The 16,861-nt window shown below is 36.1% G+C and overlaps 1 protein-coding gene across 1 annotated transcript in view; it reads left to right on the top strand.

The window, feature by feature from the left end:
* Nucleotides 1-1,996: 1,996 nt before the first annotated feature.
* ANO3 (anoctamin 3) overlaps nucleotides 1,997-16,861 on the top strand; it is a gene marked incomplete at both ends in the record, with an annotated part of 320,161 nt that continues 305,296 nt past the window's right edge. The window contains one exon of the mRNA XM_080930913.1: nucleotides 1,997-2,069. The remainder of the gene's footprint in view (nucleotides 2,070-16,861) is intronic.

Below are 16,861 nucleotides of genomic sequence, written 5' to 3'. Positions count from 1 at the left end.
CCATCTGACCTAGAGGGAGTCTCTCTGATGAGCGCTGCATAAGGCACTGATACATGAGTACCAAAGAGTATAATTGAGTCATTTTATTGTTGCTTCTCTCTTTTCCTTTCTTCTTTCATTCTTCTCTATTTCCTTCCTTCCTTCCTTTCTTCCTTCCTTTCTTTCTTTTACTTTCTTTTCTTTCTTTTTCCTTTCAGGCCAGTAGTTTTTGAACCTAGCTCTATGGGATATTGAGACTCTGGATCGTGGTCACTCAGCCAATATCAGGTATGAGGTCCTTCTCATGGAGTATACCTAAAGCCACGTCAGAATCTGGTTTGTTACTCTCACAATTTTATGCCACCATTTCCCTAGCATAATTTTAAGGCAGGACATACTGTAGAGAAAAGGTTTTGTGGTCAGGTTCATGTTTCTGTTTCTCTGTTGGTAACCTGAATAGTATCTTTTCATGTCAAAGACACTCAAACACAGGGGTGAGGATTCTATCCAGGCACCAGCATGACCTCTCTCCGTGGTCCATGAGTTGTGTGGGTGCTGTTTTGAATATGGGACTTTGCTGTCAGTTTGTAAGGAGCAATAGATTGACTTGGCGACAGACTGGGTTGTCTGTGGATCGCATGGGACACTTTAACCAACAACTCAATTGGATTAGAAGCAAGTTATGGCCAGTTAGGGTTCTGTCCCCCTTATTATTTGCAGACTTAGGATCCCCTTTCTAGTTGCTGTGGTGGGAGAGCTGGGTTCTGATGTTGTCAGGTTGTCTTGGTTTCCATTGCTTAAGTTCTTTCATTTTCCTCTTGCCATCTTGTTTCTGTGGTTATATGTGGTCCTGTTGTCAGTGACAGGCACCTGTCTCTCCTGTGGATCTCAAGGCGAGCAGTGAGTTCTGGTGGCAGGTACTCAGTTGTCTTTGTGGGCTCAGGTGGGGGAGCTCTTGTGAGGCTGCTCTGGAAACTCGGCCCTTTGCCCACGGGTCCTGAATACTAGTAGTGGGGATCTGGCTCTTTCTCCAGAATGAACTATTTCTCCAAAATGAACCCTTTTCCACCGAGTACAGCACTCTCTGCTCACTGAGAACTCAAGGTGTGCCCTCCCTGGGCCTTTATGTCAGGTTCACCTCTAGTCCAGATAAAAGTGCCAGTGGAGCTAATTATCCAGAATTGCCTTCCCTAGGCAGATCATGATTCTCTCTGACACAGTCCCGGGCACTGCCTCTAAGCACTCTTTGTGCTCTGGGTACTCACTGCACAACCTCACAAGGTCTTTACTCCAGGTTACCTGCTGGTCTACGTGGAAGAGCTCCTTGGCCACACATACATTTTTTGAATGGTCTTATTGCTGATCTGATCTCTTCAGACATGTGAATGAAAGATTCCAGAGCCAATTTGTTGAAATCATCTGAAGTAATAGGTGGTGTCACACACCTAAAACTACAGAATTCCGTTGGCAGAGGCTGAGGATTGACAAAAGTTTGAGACCAACCTGCTTTATGTACTGAGACTTGGGCAAGCAGGAACATCAAATAGAGACCTTGTTTCAAGAAACAAAACAGTGCAGATGCAACATCTCTCTCTGCAGCTCTGTAGATTATTCTACTTAGCCCTTTTTATATTCACTGAAGCCTCTCTTGAGAGGGTTTGAGTGCTGCTATCTTTTAAAAGCACAAGCTATATTGAAGGAAAGCAATTTTTAAAAGCCATCCATTCTGTGGAAGTCACTTGCCCTTGGAAAGGGATGAGTATAAAAGCCTTTCTCAGCCTTAGAGGTTTTCTTTCTCTTAGATTACAACATAAACATAGCTCTAAGAAAGCCGAGTGACTTGGCCAGAATTCTGATTTTTTTTTCAATCTTTCCACTCGTTTTTAAGACTGAAATAGTGTGGTGTTGCTTTGCACAGCTCCTTGAAACTTCTGCAATGTCATTTGGAGATTTTGAGCTGCATAATCTTTCTCCCAAAGTCCTCCGAGGTGATCTGGTTTCCAACACTGATTTTACTTTAACCAATCTGACTGAGCTCTCTAGTGAGTCCAGCCAGTGGGAGCTCCAGCACTATGCTTTTGATACCACAGGTATGTCAAACTTTAGATTGCTGTATTTGATATGTTGAGTTTTCTCTGTGCATGCCTAATAGAAAATATTTAATACGTAAGTGTTGATGTCATCTACTCTGTAGTCACGTAACTAATGTCAATATAGTTTGTTTTATTTCTTTTTCTGCAAAACATAAAAGAAAATTTTGAAAAGAAGAGGAAAGGATGTGTATGGAGACATGTTTAAAAGTGAAGTGTCAAAAAATTAGTGGATTAAAAAAATTAAACAGGATATAATCTTTGTTCTCTGGATGCTCTGACCTATCAACACTTAATTCTCTGTGACTGATAAAATTGGGGATTTATACTTAAGCTGAAGACAACATGAAGCTGGATCGTTCATGCAACTCTGTAATCCTTGAGTCAGTTAACATTTACATAAAGAATGCTGTATTTTACACTCTCTTTAAGAATAGGGGGTAATCCTGTAGGTTTTTATTTGTCATAATGTGATTGATATAGTAAGTGCATTGAGGTTAACAGAAGCCAGAAGGGAAAACAAACCAAGGACATGTGGCACTTGGTTATGTAGAACCTCTCAGTCTTGTTTGTTTGTTTGTTGTTTCTTTAAACTTGATCATATATATATATATATATATATATATATATATATATATATATATATATAATTAAATTTAATCTTAAAAGTGTAAGTGATAAAACTATATTTTGTGGCATGAATTAATAGTGTAAGAAACAGAAAGGTTAATTGTCCACTCCTCTGAATGCAATCACCTATCCAAAACTCAAGTTGTCCTCAATTCCCTAGGAGTCATGTAACAATATTTCTTCTTATTGATAGTCTCAAAAATAATCTGGGCACAATATGGATCCATCTCACCTTTTTTTCATGTCTGTAAATCTGTCTAACTTGAGCTCTATTATACAAAGTCCTTAAACCTCTCTACACATTTTTTTAAATTCCTGTGTAGACTATTCACATTATATAATAAAAATCAAGTGCTTTCTTAAGTTACTTCTCATATTATTCTTTTAAAACAATTCTTAATAGTCCTGCACTTGTCTTCATTTCTTAAAACACTACTGTGATATTAATAAGTTTTCTGACATAGTAAATGTCATTTAAATTAAGTCATTTATATTTGATTTAGAAAATCCGCTCATTCAACCATCACCCAAAATGCTACCTGAAAATAACATTGTTCTAAACAACAATGATATAAATTTGTCATCCATTTGAAGCTTCTGTGGAGGATTGAACTCATCGTAATGTGTTCTTTATGCTGTTTTCTTTTCTTTATTTCCAAATATTAGTCATTTATTCAAAATAAAGTTATTGCTGATTATTCTGGCAATGAAAGTAAGATAAACACGGGGAAAGATCTGTGTCTTTTTTACCCTGATATTACAGCACTAAATTGATAGGATTTTTCTGTGCATACATTCCTATAATTAAAACATATAATACCAGAGGTCATATAAATATGAGCTGAAAGGTTTAAAAAACTATCTTTCTCAGATATCAACAATATTTATAGCCTTCATTAATATAATCACATAGCACATATCTTTGAAAAGAAAAAAATTACAAAATATTTGTGAAATAATGATTATGTATTTTTAACTCCATCTAATAGATGAATTACAAAGTCCACAGAAAATGTCCTGAACCACTCCATGATTTTTATCATTTGTGCTTATGTGTTTGATGGACAGTGAAAGAAAGGGGAATATCTCTCAATCTGTTTTCACAATGTACTCGCTTTCCTTCCCCAACAGTATTTTAGACAGAAATCAAGAAAATGTTCTTTGTATTATAGTAATGTGTTTGATCTGCAATTATAATAATAAAACAAATATACTCTCATGATTTTGAAAGGCTCTTGATGTGGTTTTTAAAGCTATAGGCTGTTCATTATCATGTCATTCTATTTTAATGAAAACACACGTGGATCAATGGAATAGAATAGAAGATCGAGAAATGAGCCCTCACATATGTGTTCACCTGATTTTTGACAAAGAGCTGTAAACATTCAATGGAAAAAGAACAGCCTATTCAACAAATGGTGTTGGTCCACCTGGCACCCAGCATGCAGAAGAATCAAAATAGACCCTTTCTTATCTCCTTGTACAAAGCTCAAGTGTAAGTGGATCAAAGATCTCCACAATAAACCAGGTACACTGAAACTATTAGATGAGAAAGTAGGGAAAACCTTAGAACACATAGGCACAGGAGAAATTTTCCTGAACAGAACACCAATGGCTCGTGCTCTAAGGTCAAAGATTGACAAATGGGACTTAATGAGATTGCAAAGTTTCTGTAAGGCTAAGGACACTGTCAAGAAAACAAAACAGCAGCCAACAGAGTGGCTTATTATTTCTCATTATTGATTATTATTGATAACACTTCCTGTATGACTCAAAAAGAACAAATTATATGACTATAAAATATATTTAAACATATTATATTGAAACAACTTGATGATAACAGATATCAAATTAGAATAACTGAGTTAATATTTAGACACAATATATGCCACCTATATAAACATTCACATAAATCATCCACAGCCAGAATAGCAAGTTTCAGGTGGATTTCAAGGAAGCAAATATAATTTAGTCTTTTAATTACATTTTAGCTTCTGAAAGAAATGTGTTCCAGGGATAGTAATTTATCATGCAGTGTGAAAGAGCAACATTTTAAACAATGTGCGCTACATATATCACATAGCTGGTACATACTTTACAACAATTAAATTGTTAAAAGTTTTTGGACAGACAGGCCATAGGGATTCAAGCTTATTTTCCTATCACCTTTGAGGATGATGAGGGAGAATCATGGAAAAATTTTGGTCATCCTGAGCTACTTAGTAAAATCCTGTTTCACGATAAATTTTCTGTCAGGAGTATGATACCCTATTCCTATGGTTTCATAGAAGATTCAAGTATACTTAAAATAGAAATCATTAAGCATCATAGATTTATATTGAATTCATTAACTTAAACTAGAAATTCCATTTATTTACAATAGCAGAACTTTGTACACAGTCAATTTCCCAAAATTATTCAATAAAAACTTCTATTATATGACTTACAGCTACATTTTATTCCTTTGAAGAAGTAGCTTCAAGATTTTACAAGTAAGTCAGAATATGATTGCTGTTACCTCAGGGTGTCCATTACATTAGTAAAGGCTGTGACCTTCCAGCTTAGTGATTTCCTTATCTACAGAATGTCTGGATTAAATTGATCTCAAAAGCCACTTAAATTTGTATAATGCTTTACCATCACAACACTGATGTATACCACTAACTAAAACATAAACATAAACATGTGTATCAACAATGACCTTTGTTTATAATATGACAATAAAATATATAAGGGATTTTTTAAAGCTTTTCACACATGATTTGCTGTGAATCCTAATACTGGTGCTCTGTCCTACTTCTAGCTCCAACTACCCCACCAATAATGTGGATAGCACTGAGGTGACAGAGAGAAGAATAATGACAAAGATAATCCTTTTCAACTGGTGATCCAGATAATTGACATGGATTTACATTTTGTTAATTTTCTCACTGTCCTATGCGGCTTAGACTTCATAAAGTGTCCCTAGTGGTAACTAATTCTACTTTCTTTTTTTTATTAAAAAACTTTATTTTAAAAAACAAAGATAAATGTACAAATTTTTAAGCATTTTGCATAAAAGTGTACAAATGCATTTTTAAGGTTGTAATTAAGTATTTGTGGGTACATATACATGCACATATGTATATACGTAACAATAATATAGGAAAAGAGGTTGTTATTAATTTGAGGAGATAGGAAAAAAACTGGGAGGGGCTGTAGGAAGGAAAGAGGGATGTGATACAGTTCTATTTTAATTAAAATATATTGTTTTTTTTTCTTGAACTTCACACAGTCTGTGAATTGTTTCTGGGGTGTTCAGAGCTTTCTGGGGTTAGTATCCCATAATCAGTTACTGCATATTATGTCTGTTCTTTTGTGACTGGGTTATAACACTCATGATGATATTCTCTAGATGCATTCATTTTCTTAAGAATTTCGTTATGCCATTGTTTCTGATAGCTGAGTATTACTCCATTGTGTAAATGTACCACAATTTTTGTATCTATTCATCTACTGAAGGACATCTGAGTTTTTCCAGCTTCTGGCTATTATAAATAGAGCTGCAATGAAAATTTTGGTGCATGTATCTTTGTTGTATGTTGGAACGTCTCTGGGGTAAATGCCCAGAAGTGGAACAATTGGGTCTTCAGGTAGTACTATGTCCATTTTTCTGAGGAACCCCCAGACTGATTTCCAGAGTGGTTGTATCAATATATATATATATATATATATATATACATATATATATATATATATATATATATATAGAGAGAGAGAGAGAGAGAGAGAGAGAGAGAGAGAGAGAGAAAGAGAGAGAGAGAGAGAGAGAGAGAGAGAGAGAGAGAGAGAGAGAGAGAAAGAAACATTAAGGGCATTTCCCCTCAATATCAAATACATGCTATTTTTTCTTATATCAACTGTTCAACACTCCTAGACCAATTAGGTAAGGTAGAGTTTAATTTTACTATAAAACTAACTACCTAGGATTAGTGTGAAACCTCAGATTTGAAATTTTGGTTTCTGAAGAATTCTTCCATTTCAGGAAGCAAATACTGAATCCTCAAATTACTTACAATTTTATCTACAGTGGTACAAAGTGGGTATTCTTATATTCCTCTTCCCAAACTTCAATATGTTCTAGCAGAACTCAAATAATTTATTAAAGATACTTTTATTATACTTTACTGTTGAAAATAGGTTGAGATTGTTGGAAGACCTATGTCATGATCCTTACTTAGTCTTCATAAATTTAAAACATGTTACACCAAACTCACACGTGAATAAATTTTCTCACCAAGATGTTCCTGGTTTTTTGGATATTTCACTGTACATGTGTTGCTTTCACAGAACTCCAGTCCCTGTTCTCTCCATTCTCTCCCTGTTCTCTTGCTTAAGGTTCTGGAAAGCAGCCCTTATCTTGAAGCTATCGAAGGACCTAAAGACAGCTCTTGACAGTAGCATTGTACTTTTCAGGAAATTCCAACCAGTTCACGTGTGAAACCTGGAACAAGGTCAAAATATAACCCTTTGATTGTATCAAAGGTTTTAAAATGTGTAAAAATAAATCCAGTATGGCGTCTGATCTAGGTCCCTAGAATTGAGACTGCACATTAATCTAACTGAAATCAGAAGATAATATCTCACAAGAGCATAAATCACTGCATAAACAAATCTTGTTTAGATGGAAGTAGTCAGGAGTACTAACTCACTTAGATCCTTAGAGCACCATTTATCGGTTTATATTCAATGTGTGCCTGATTTGGTGTTCTGTCAGACACAAAATGGCCCCTGGACCACATTCACCCTGATCAAAAGTTTATACTTTTAACATGAACATATTTTGAGATCAGATTTTGGAGTACATATAATGCATGTTCTCTGGAAGAACTTAGAAATTAATATTTTTCATGTTATATTTAACTACATAAAAGTCTGAAAAGAGTTGCTCTGGTAGCAGATATAATTAGCTAAGCAGGAAGAACTGTCTGTAGTAGTATTTAAATAATAATTTCCTCTAGATAATTGCTGATGATAATAGATATACTCAGCTATAGCCCTTTGGCTATTATTTCTTTATATAAACCCATACATGATTTATAGATATCCATTAAGACATTAGGCAGAGAGCATTTCTATTTTCTATTTATATGTAAACTCATATTTTATGAGCTATTATGTAGTCTTTAGGTTTTATATTTTATTTTTTGTTTAATGTCTTCTTGCAAAGAATGAAATTTCATAGTATCAGATGCATGGATTCCTTCCCTTTTCCAGGGATAGATCAACAGAAAACAATAGAACTGAAAGAAACCAAATTACTTACTGTTAATGTGACTTTAAAACACTGTGTCAACAGATACAACCCTTTACATCCTCTGCATTATAAAATCCCACACATCTCCTAATGGCTCTCCATACAGCTATTAAACCCATTCTCTCTAATGGGCAATCTGAGATTATATAATATACATATTCTGGGGGATGCGGTAAAAAAAAAATGTTAATGACATAGTGATGCTGCAAATGTAAAGTGAATTGAACTCCCCACAAACATCAGTTTGCTGTTAAATACCTGGAGAAAATCCTGTTTAGAACTGAATTGATTGCATCCATTCAGAGTGATAAGATAACATGCTATTTTCTGGTAGCTTTAAGCCAATGCTAAAGGAAGATTTCTTTATTATGTTATGGTGTGTCACCTGAGTGAAGGTCAAGAAGTTGTACAGAGATAAATATGGATATTATATAGGTGTACATATAGTTATAGCTACAGACCAAATATATGCACATACGCTTGGACAAGACTTGTCTCAGTGAATAATATCTCATGCTACACAAGCCCTTGGCTTGAATTTGGATCCTTAGGATCATATTAGGCCTGCTAGTGTAGTTCTTGACTGTAATTCCTGTGCTTTTGTGGAGAGATGGAAGTGAGGACAGCAATCCCAAAGACCAATCTGCAGTTAGCTTTGCATGCACAGTATCCAAACAAAAGGATATTTTGTTTTATATTAAAATGGAGACAATTACTGATAATTATCTCAGTTGCATGTTGACCTCCAAATGTAAGCTTTGGCACAACCCACAATTGTACATTAATATCCACACACAATACACACAGAGAGATTAAATATGTACATGCAGAGATATTTCGCTTCAATCATTTCCTAATGTCATATTTCCCACTTGACAAAATTTTTGTAAAAGAGAGAGATTTTGGTTATTTCATGTATTGGTGAAAGAAACAAAGGCAGATTTACGAGAAATATTTATAGTGGAATTCTCAGAATGATGAAATCTTGCCACACCCTTACTTACTTCATAAGGCTTTTCCCTGGTAACAAGGGTGAAAAACTCTCTAAAGCATGGGGTGTGTTTTCACATATAGTATAGAGTTCAAATGTACTGAGAGTGATTTATAATTGCTCTAAGTGGAGCAAGTTTCAAAACTTCTCTTAAATGTAAAAGTTTTAAGAACATCTGTAGCCAATCAGTCTCCTTTTTATCCTAGTGCATACTCTAAGTGGTCTATAATAGAATAGAATATAGCTACATTTTGTGATTATGCATTCTGCTCAGGCATCAGTATATTTATTTAGAACTTAGAATGGAAATCATAAACAACTATTCAGGAATATGAGAATATAGGCTAATCAGGTAGAGTGTGGATAAATATAATTTAACATTATGCACCAAATGGTTTTCAAATCATAAACAATCTTTTATTCATACATTCCACATTGAAATTTTCTTTCATAAAATTATGGATGAGAACTGCAACATTAGGAAAGGTTAAGATAGTGTGTTTTAGTCAGAGATGGCTGGGTATCTCAGGATTGGTCCTGAAGTGGCCCATCTCATCTGAAGGAAGGGAAATTGCTGACTAGGTCTTAGGATGTTTCCTTTTTTGTAGAGTTATTAGCACTAGTGCTTAATAGCACGGTTATTTAGAAGTGACTTTTGTGCTAATATCCAGTTGTCAGTGAGTGTGTACCATGTGTGTTCTTTTGTGACTGGGTTACCTCATTCAGGATGATATTTTCTAGTTCCATTCATTTGCTTAAGAATTTTATGAACTCATTGTTTTTAATAGCTGAGTAGTACTCCACTGTGTAAATGTACCACATTTTCTGTATCCATTACTCTGTTGAAGGACATATGGGTTCTTTCTGGCTTCTGGAAATTATAAATAAGGCAGCTATGAACATAGTGGAGCATGTATTCATGTTTTATGTTGGAGCATCTTTTGGGTATAGTCAGAGGAGTGGTATAGCAAGGAACTCAAGTAATACTATGTCAAATTTTCTGAGGAAATGCCAGACTGATTTCCAGAGTACTTGTACCAGCTTGCAATCCCACCAACAATGGAGGAGAGTTCCTTTTTCTCCACATCTTCACCAGTACCTACTGTTGCCTCCGTTTTTGATCTTAGACATTCTGACTGGAGTGAGGTGGAGTCTCAGGGTACACCAATCATATGAAGATCAAGAAGAAGACCAAAGTGTTACTGTATCAGTCCTTAAAAAGGAAAACATAATTTTCAAGGAAGGAAATATAGAGTCAAAGAGTGAAGCAGAGACTGAAGAAAAGGCACACCCAGAGACTTCTTCCCCTGGGAATCTAACCCACATGGAGCCACCAAACTTGGTCACTGTTGCTGATGCCAGGAAGTGCGTGCTGGGAGGAGCTGATATGGATGTCTCCCAAGAGTCTCTGCCAGAGCCTTAATAATACAGATTAAGATACTTGCAGCTAGCCATCAAACTGAGTATGGGGACCCCAATATAGGAGTTAGAAAAAGGAGCTGAAGGAGGTTGCAACCCCAGAGAAAAACAACAATATCAACAAAATAGGTCCCCCCAGAGCTCCCAGGGACTAAACAACCAACCAAAATGTACACATGGAGGGACCCATGGCTCGAGCTGCATATGGAGCAGAGGATGACATTAACTGACATCAATAGGCAGAGAAGCCATTCATCCTTTGAAGGATCATTTCCTAAATATAGGGAAATGATAGGGTTGCTAGGTGACAGTGGGTGGGTGGGAGAGTGATCATCCTCATAGAAACAATGGGAGGAGGGATGGGAGAGGGAGAACCTGGAAAGAGGATAATTTTTGGAGTGTAAATACATATTTAATTTTTAAAAAGATTAAAAAGAAGTACCTCTTATATGCAAATTTAGAGACTTGCTTACAAGAATAGGAAACAAGTAGAAAGATTGCAAAGACAATCTGCAAAAGCAAACACCAATGAGATGACTGAACTATAATGTGTAAATGCCTTGATAGTATGCCATCACAGTGCTCTCTGTCTCTCACTGGATGCTTTCTTTTTACCATTTTAAATTATAATTACACAATTTTCACCTTCCCTTTCCACCTCTCCCACGTACCCTTCCTGCTTGTTTTCAAATTCACAGTCTCTTTCTCATTAATTATTATTATTACACACACACACACACACACACACACACACTCACACATACTCACACACATTATTATTACACACACACACACATACTCACACACATTATTATTACACACACACACACACACACACACACACACACACACACACCTCTAAACATGAGTCCAACCTGCTCAGTCTTTATAATGTTACTCGGACTTCTATATTTTGAGAGTTGACCAATCTATATTAGTTAAAAAACTAGTAGCTTCTATAGACATGCTACAGTAGATGAGGGAAATCTCAGAAGGCCTCGGCCCACACAGTACTACAGGCAACTAAGGAACACTGAGAGACAAATAGTCTTTCTGAGCTTTTAGATATATCATCTAAATTATTGAAGGTTGTTATGGTCAGAAGACAATTGCTCCTGTCACATCTACTCCAGGGGCCATTGCTGTTACTGTGGTAGTTGTAGTGAACTAAGACATATTTCCTAGCTCATTTCACTCCCAGGGGATTCTCGACCATCTTACTGTAATCTGTCATAGGAATAAGGAAGGTGCAACAATGGAAGATGACTACTAATGAAGAAAATTTGTTTGTTTCTACTTATATTCTTCCACCAACTATTGCTTTATTTTTGTAGGTATTTAACAAAAAATTAAACTGTCAGCCATTGTTAGGAAGAAAAGGTAAAGACAGAGGGAAAGAGAAAGTAATTTATATTAAAGTCATATTTACATTATTACTCAGAAAATGCATTAGTCCAGTAATTTAAAAACCAAGGAATTGATTTGAAATGCTGTTTTATGTTCATCCTGTTCATATCATCATAAATGGATGAGCAATTTCCTTTATGATAGTATTTTCTATGTTTAAGATTTATTCACACCATATTTGAGACATGTCAGCATAAAAGAAAATATAAGTCTGGATTTAACTTTAATGGACATATTTAGATGCGGGCCATTGCAATGAAATGCAATGTAGCTAAAATGCTTTATTTAATGGGAATGGCCCAATCTACTAAGAAAAGTATGAAAGAATAACATTATATTTCATTTATATGCTGGAGTATTTCATGATCATAGTCTCATAAGAATAAAATATGGTTCTTTAGAGGATCCTAAAAATCTACAATAATGTTTGGAAGACTTTGCTTTTTTTTTCACTGCAGCTTTTAAAACAAACACTAAGTGCCTGGTTTTCTTTTGACTCTAAATGCAGAACTGGTAGTTTATAAAATTGTGCAAACACATTTGAAAATAAAGCAATGTATTAAAATTTTTTCCCAGTGACACAAATAATTATAACTATCAAGAAAAATAGCACAAAATACTACTTTTTCAACCTTAGCAATTTTCTCTTTTGGTTTTGATTGTGATATAGAAAATAATCAACAACAACTTGGGAAGGAAAGTATTCATTTCTTTTAGATGTCCTGATTATAGTCTGCAAATGAGAGAAGTCAAAGCAAGAACTGAAGCAGGGCAGGAACTCAGGCAGAGGCCATGGGGGAGTACTGCTTCCCCGCTTGCTCTCCATCCCATGCCTTTGTCATTATGGTGTTCTTCCTGACATCTAACCACTAGCCCAAGAGTGACATATTGAGGGCATCAATATATAAAAAAATATTTGTAGAACACTTCTATTTCAGACAGGTGCCTGGCTTGTGAATATTCAGAGGAATGCTTAAAAGTTAGTCAAATACTTTATTGGGGTTAGTTATAAGATGTTTTAAACTAAGAATAATCAGTAATACAAAAAACATTATATAGGCTAAGTAGGTAATATTTAGGGAAAGATATACACATAGATATGGATAATATAGAAAACATATACATATATATTTTATATTGTGTACATATACATATATTTAATGCTTGTAAAATGAATTAATTATTTTATAAGGTGCCCATGAATTTGAAAGAGAGCAAGGAAAGTTGTATAAGAAAATTTGGAGGGAGCAAAGGAACAGGAGAAATATTATCATCATATTATATATCTTAAAAGGAAGGTACATTAGTTTCTGCTGTTTCCTTGACCTACTTTCCTTTGAGGATAAACTCGAATCTATAAGGTGTAATAAACACTTTATTATACAAGATGATTATGGCAACAAATGAAGAAACTTTACATATTATATTATACAAATTAGGCACTAGGATTTTGTGCATGTGTGCATGTGAGTGTGTGTGTGCGCATGTGTGTATTCCAAATAAAGTTACACCAGTTGGGATAACAGTGTTCTTCACAAGAGCTATGAACTAAAAACTCACATACTTGGCATAAGAAACCTCCATTCAAGTTGTTAGTTAGGTAGTCCTACTGACTCCCAAACAGCATTGGCTATGGATGTTACCCTCAGACACTGGTAACCTATCAGACATTGAAGGTAGATGTCATATATATCTAACCTGGAAACCTCATTTTTGCTGTCCAACATTCATAAATCAGAACATGCTCTGTAAGGAAGAAAAACAACCATTAGTTCTATCCAGCTGTGATGTGGTTGACCTATGGTAGTCACCAGTATGGCAAGATTTCTGAAAAGGTTCAACACTTGCATTCACATCTATGTGGTAACCAACAGATACTTATTTTCACTCCAGGCTTGCTCAGTGGGTGGGAAATTAAACCTGCTACTAGAAACTTGGTCAACTACTGGGGCTAGGGAGGTCATTGACCTTAGAATAGAATCTACTGCTTCCACTTTACTAGACAAGCATAACTCCTAAGTACATTCCAAAATGTATCCACATACCTACAGGTAAGTGTAGCTCTCACCTCTGATCAACTACGTTCCACTTTAGAGCAAACTGAGACAATTACAGAAAATCACAACTGGTCATATGTGAAGATAAACAGATCATAAGAACTGTGGCCCCAACTGATGAGTCTATGTCAAATCTGCATGTAAGGCTCAGGGAACACCAAAAATTTGTGGGCAGAAATGTAAAATCCGAGGACTCAGAAGTCTCCTGTGAGGTAGTTATTTCCCAGATAGGACAGCAAAGTTGCATTCATAGTACCATGACAGTATGTTGTTATATGTTAGTATCCTTCCTAAACAGGATCTAAGCAATGAAAGGATCAGTTGACACATGAATGCAGAAAGGGAAATCTCCCTGGGTCCTATTCTTAGACAATGCACTGATGGTACTGAATTACAGTCTAGAGAGGGAGAAGTAACTTCTCTCCAGAAATGATCCCAGGGTAATTATCCAGTGCTACACTGAAATCATACACAGATGAGCTACGCTAAGTTACTCAGGAGGCTGTATTTATGTAGTCTGCAATTGTTCACGTAGCAACACAAGATACAACAACAACAACAACAAAAGATGCCATTAGTTAGAGTTAGGGCGATGGGAGAGGTAAACGTAGGAAAGAGAATGGGAAAGTGACATAATTGTTTGAGTTTAAATTTTTTATTAAAAATAAATGAAAGAAAAAAAAATGAAAAAATAGCAGACTAAAAACAGTGTAACTTAAAGCTCTTCCCCATATCTTTAAGAACAGCCTACTCTTTTGACAGGAATATGAAACGAAATCACAACATTGAAAGCCTATTTCACACAGGTGTGTATGCCCACACTTCTCTGATGTAAAGATAAAAGAATTTACTGGATTCTTTCCTGTTACTGTTGCCTCTCAGGAAATATCCTCAAAAAAAAAAAAAAAAAAAAAAAAAAAAAAAAAAAAAAAGCCAATCTTCATGTATTAAATGCTCCTTTCCCTTGGGTTTCACTGAGCAGGACTGTTTGAGTTGGCTTGCAGGTGGCGCAAACGGAGTCTCCTCTGTTACTTGGCACGCTGACCTCACCCTTCACAGTAATAGTTTTTCTAGCTATTGAAGTGAATACCATTGTAGCTCATTCTGTAAATTAGAGCACTCAGGTCACTTGATCATAGCTGAAGCAGCTCTGCCCTCTAGTGGCAGTCCTTCAATTCACAGAGCATGGCTTTTTTTTTTTTTTCCCTCTATGCACACAAATGGTAATTAAATGTCTTTCAGTTTCACTACATAACTGTTCGTAGTCTGATTGTTGTTTTCTGTAAAGTAACCTTGAATGTCTGGAAATGAACTCTCAATTAAAAATAGAAATTGATGACGTAAAGGAACAGGAGAGTTGGAAGAGAAATGCAGACAGAAGGCAAGAGCCAGAGAAGGGAGAGGGAAGCGGAAAGAGAGGAGGGACCAGAGGGAAGAGGGAGGAGAGGGGAAGAGAAAGATGCATTGAAGGTGACTTCCCAAAGTCTAAATTTAGACCGACTACTGTATAGGATTCCATTATAAGGAAACACTTCAATATGTAATATTAAAGAGACTGTGCTAATTGCCCATCTATAGAGGTCTGAATTCTGGATCATGTTGCTAATAAACTAAAGTATAAGTTTACTGGCAATAATGAAGGACTGAAGGAGCTGAAGGTGTTTGCAATCCTATAGGAACAACAATATCAACCAACCAGACCCCCAGAGCTGCCAGGGACTAAACCACCAACCAAAGAGTACAGGTGGAGGGACCTATGGCTCCAGCTGCGTATGTAGCAAAAGATGGCATTGTAGGACATCAATAGGATAGATACCCTTAGTACTATGAAGGCTTGATTCCCCAGTGTAGGGGAATGCCAGGGCAGTTAGGTGGGAGTGGATGAAAGGGAAGAACACCCTCATAGAAGCAGGAGGAGGGGGGTTGGAATAGATGGGATCTGGAGGGGAAAACAGAAAAGAGAATAACATTTGAAATGTAAATACATAAAATATTCCATAAAAAACCTCAGCTATTAGCAATCTTTTTATTTTTTAATCATGACTTTCACATACAAAGGCCATACAGACAACAGCCACCTTGTCCTAATGTAGTTTCTCTGAGGTGATTGTTTCACTAACACAAAAATGTAAAAAAAAAAAAAAAAAAAAAAAAAAACAAAACAGAAATTCTAAAATATACATAAGCCACAGACCAAATGACAAATCGAACAGAAGCAAAGAAAGTGATGGGAAAGACACCTGTGCACAGTAGATGAAACAACATGATAGGCTTGTTAAAGGCTGCCTGCCACCAGTCTCATTGCTTTGTCTGACTAATAAGTAAATGAAGTCAACCTTGCAGGGAAAACAGACTCTTTTAAAGAGCCACTAAACTTTAAATGATGACTAGTACCTGGGGAAAAGTTCTTAGGGGGCTCCAGAGTTACCGCCCCCTGTTGGTTGGTGAATTGCCCGACTTCAGACCTTCTCAGTGGCAGTGAGCTGTTGGATTTTAGGGCTCCGGTGGAGCTATGGTGCGTGTAATGGGAACGAAGTAAATAAAAACAACTGATGCTTGCTGGGTTAGTGACCATCTGTTCTTCGGGAAGAAACTCCGCTTGGATATTAATAAAAATGTGCTTCATTCCGAGAGACCTACACGATGTCTAGGTCTTTTTGCACAAGCTTTTTGGTGTTTAGCACACTGTTCTCATAGATGACTTTTTCCTAGTTGTTAGCTATTTTTGTCTGTTTATTTTTATTTCTTTTTTTAGATTTTAGGCATTATGCTACTTATACTTTTTATTAATTCTTTTATGTATTTACATTCCAAAGATTCCCTCCCTCTCCCACAGTTCCTCCCTTCCATTACCCCTGCCCCTTGCCTCAGAAGAGTGCTCCAGAACTCCCCTTTCCATCCTCCTTCCCTGGGGTCTCACACCTCTTATAACTTAGCAGGACTGTGGGTGACCCAGTTTTGTGACCACTCACTCCAAGTAGGAATTATGACA

This window comes from Micromys minutus, assembly GCF_963924665.1.
Source record: "Micromys minutus genome assembly, chromosome: 17".
Classification (NCBI taxonomy): Eukaryota; Metazoa; Chordata; class Mammalia; order Rodentia; family Muridae; genus Micromys; species Micromys minutus.
The sequence above is the reverse complement of the archived record's forward strand: the minus strand, read 5'-3'. Positions and strand labels throughout refer to the sequence as shown.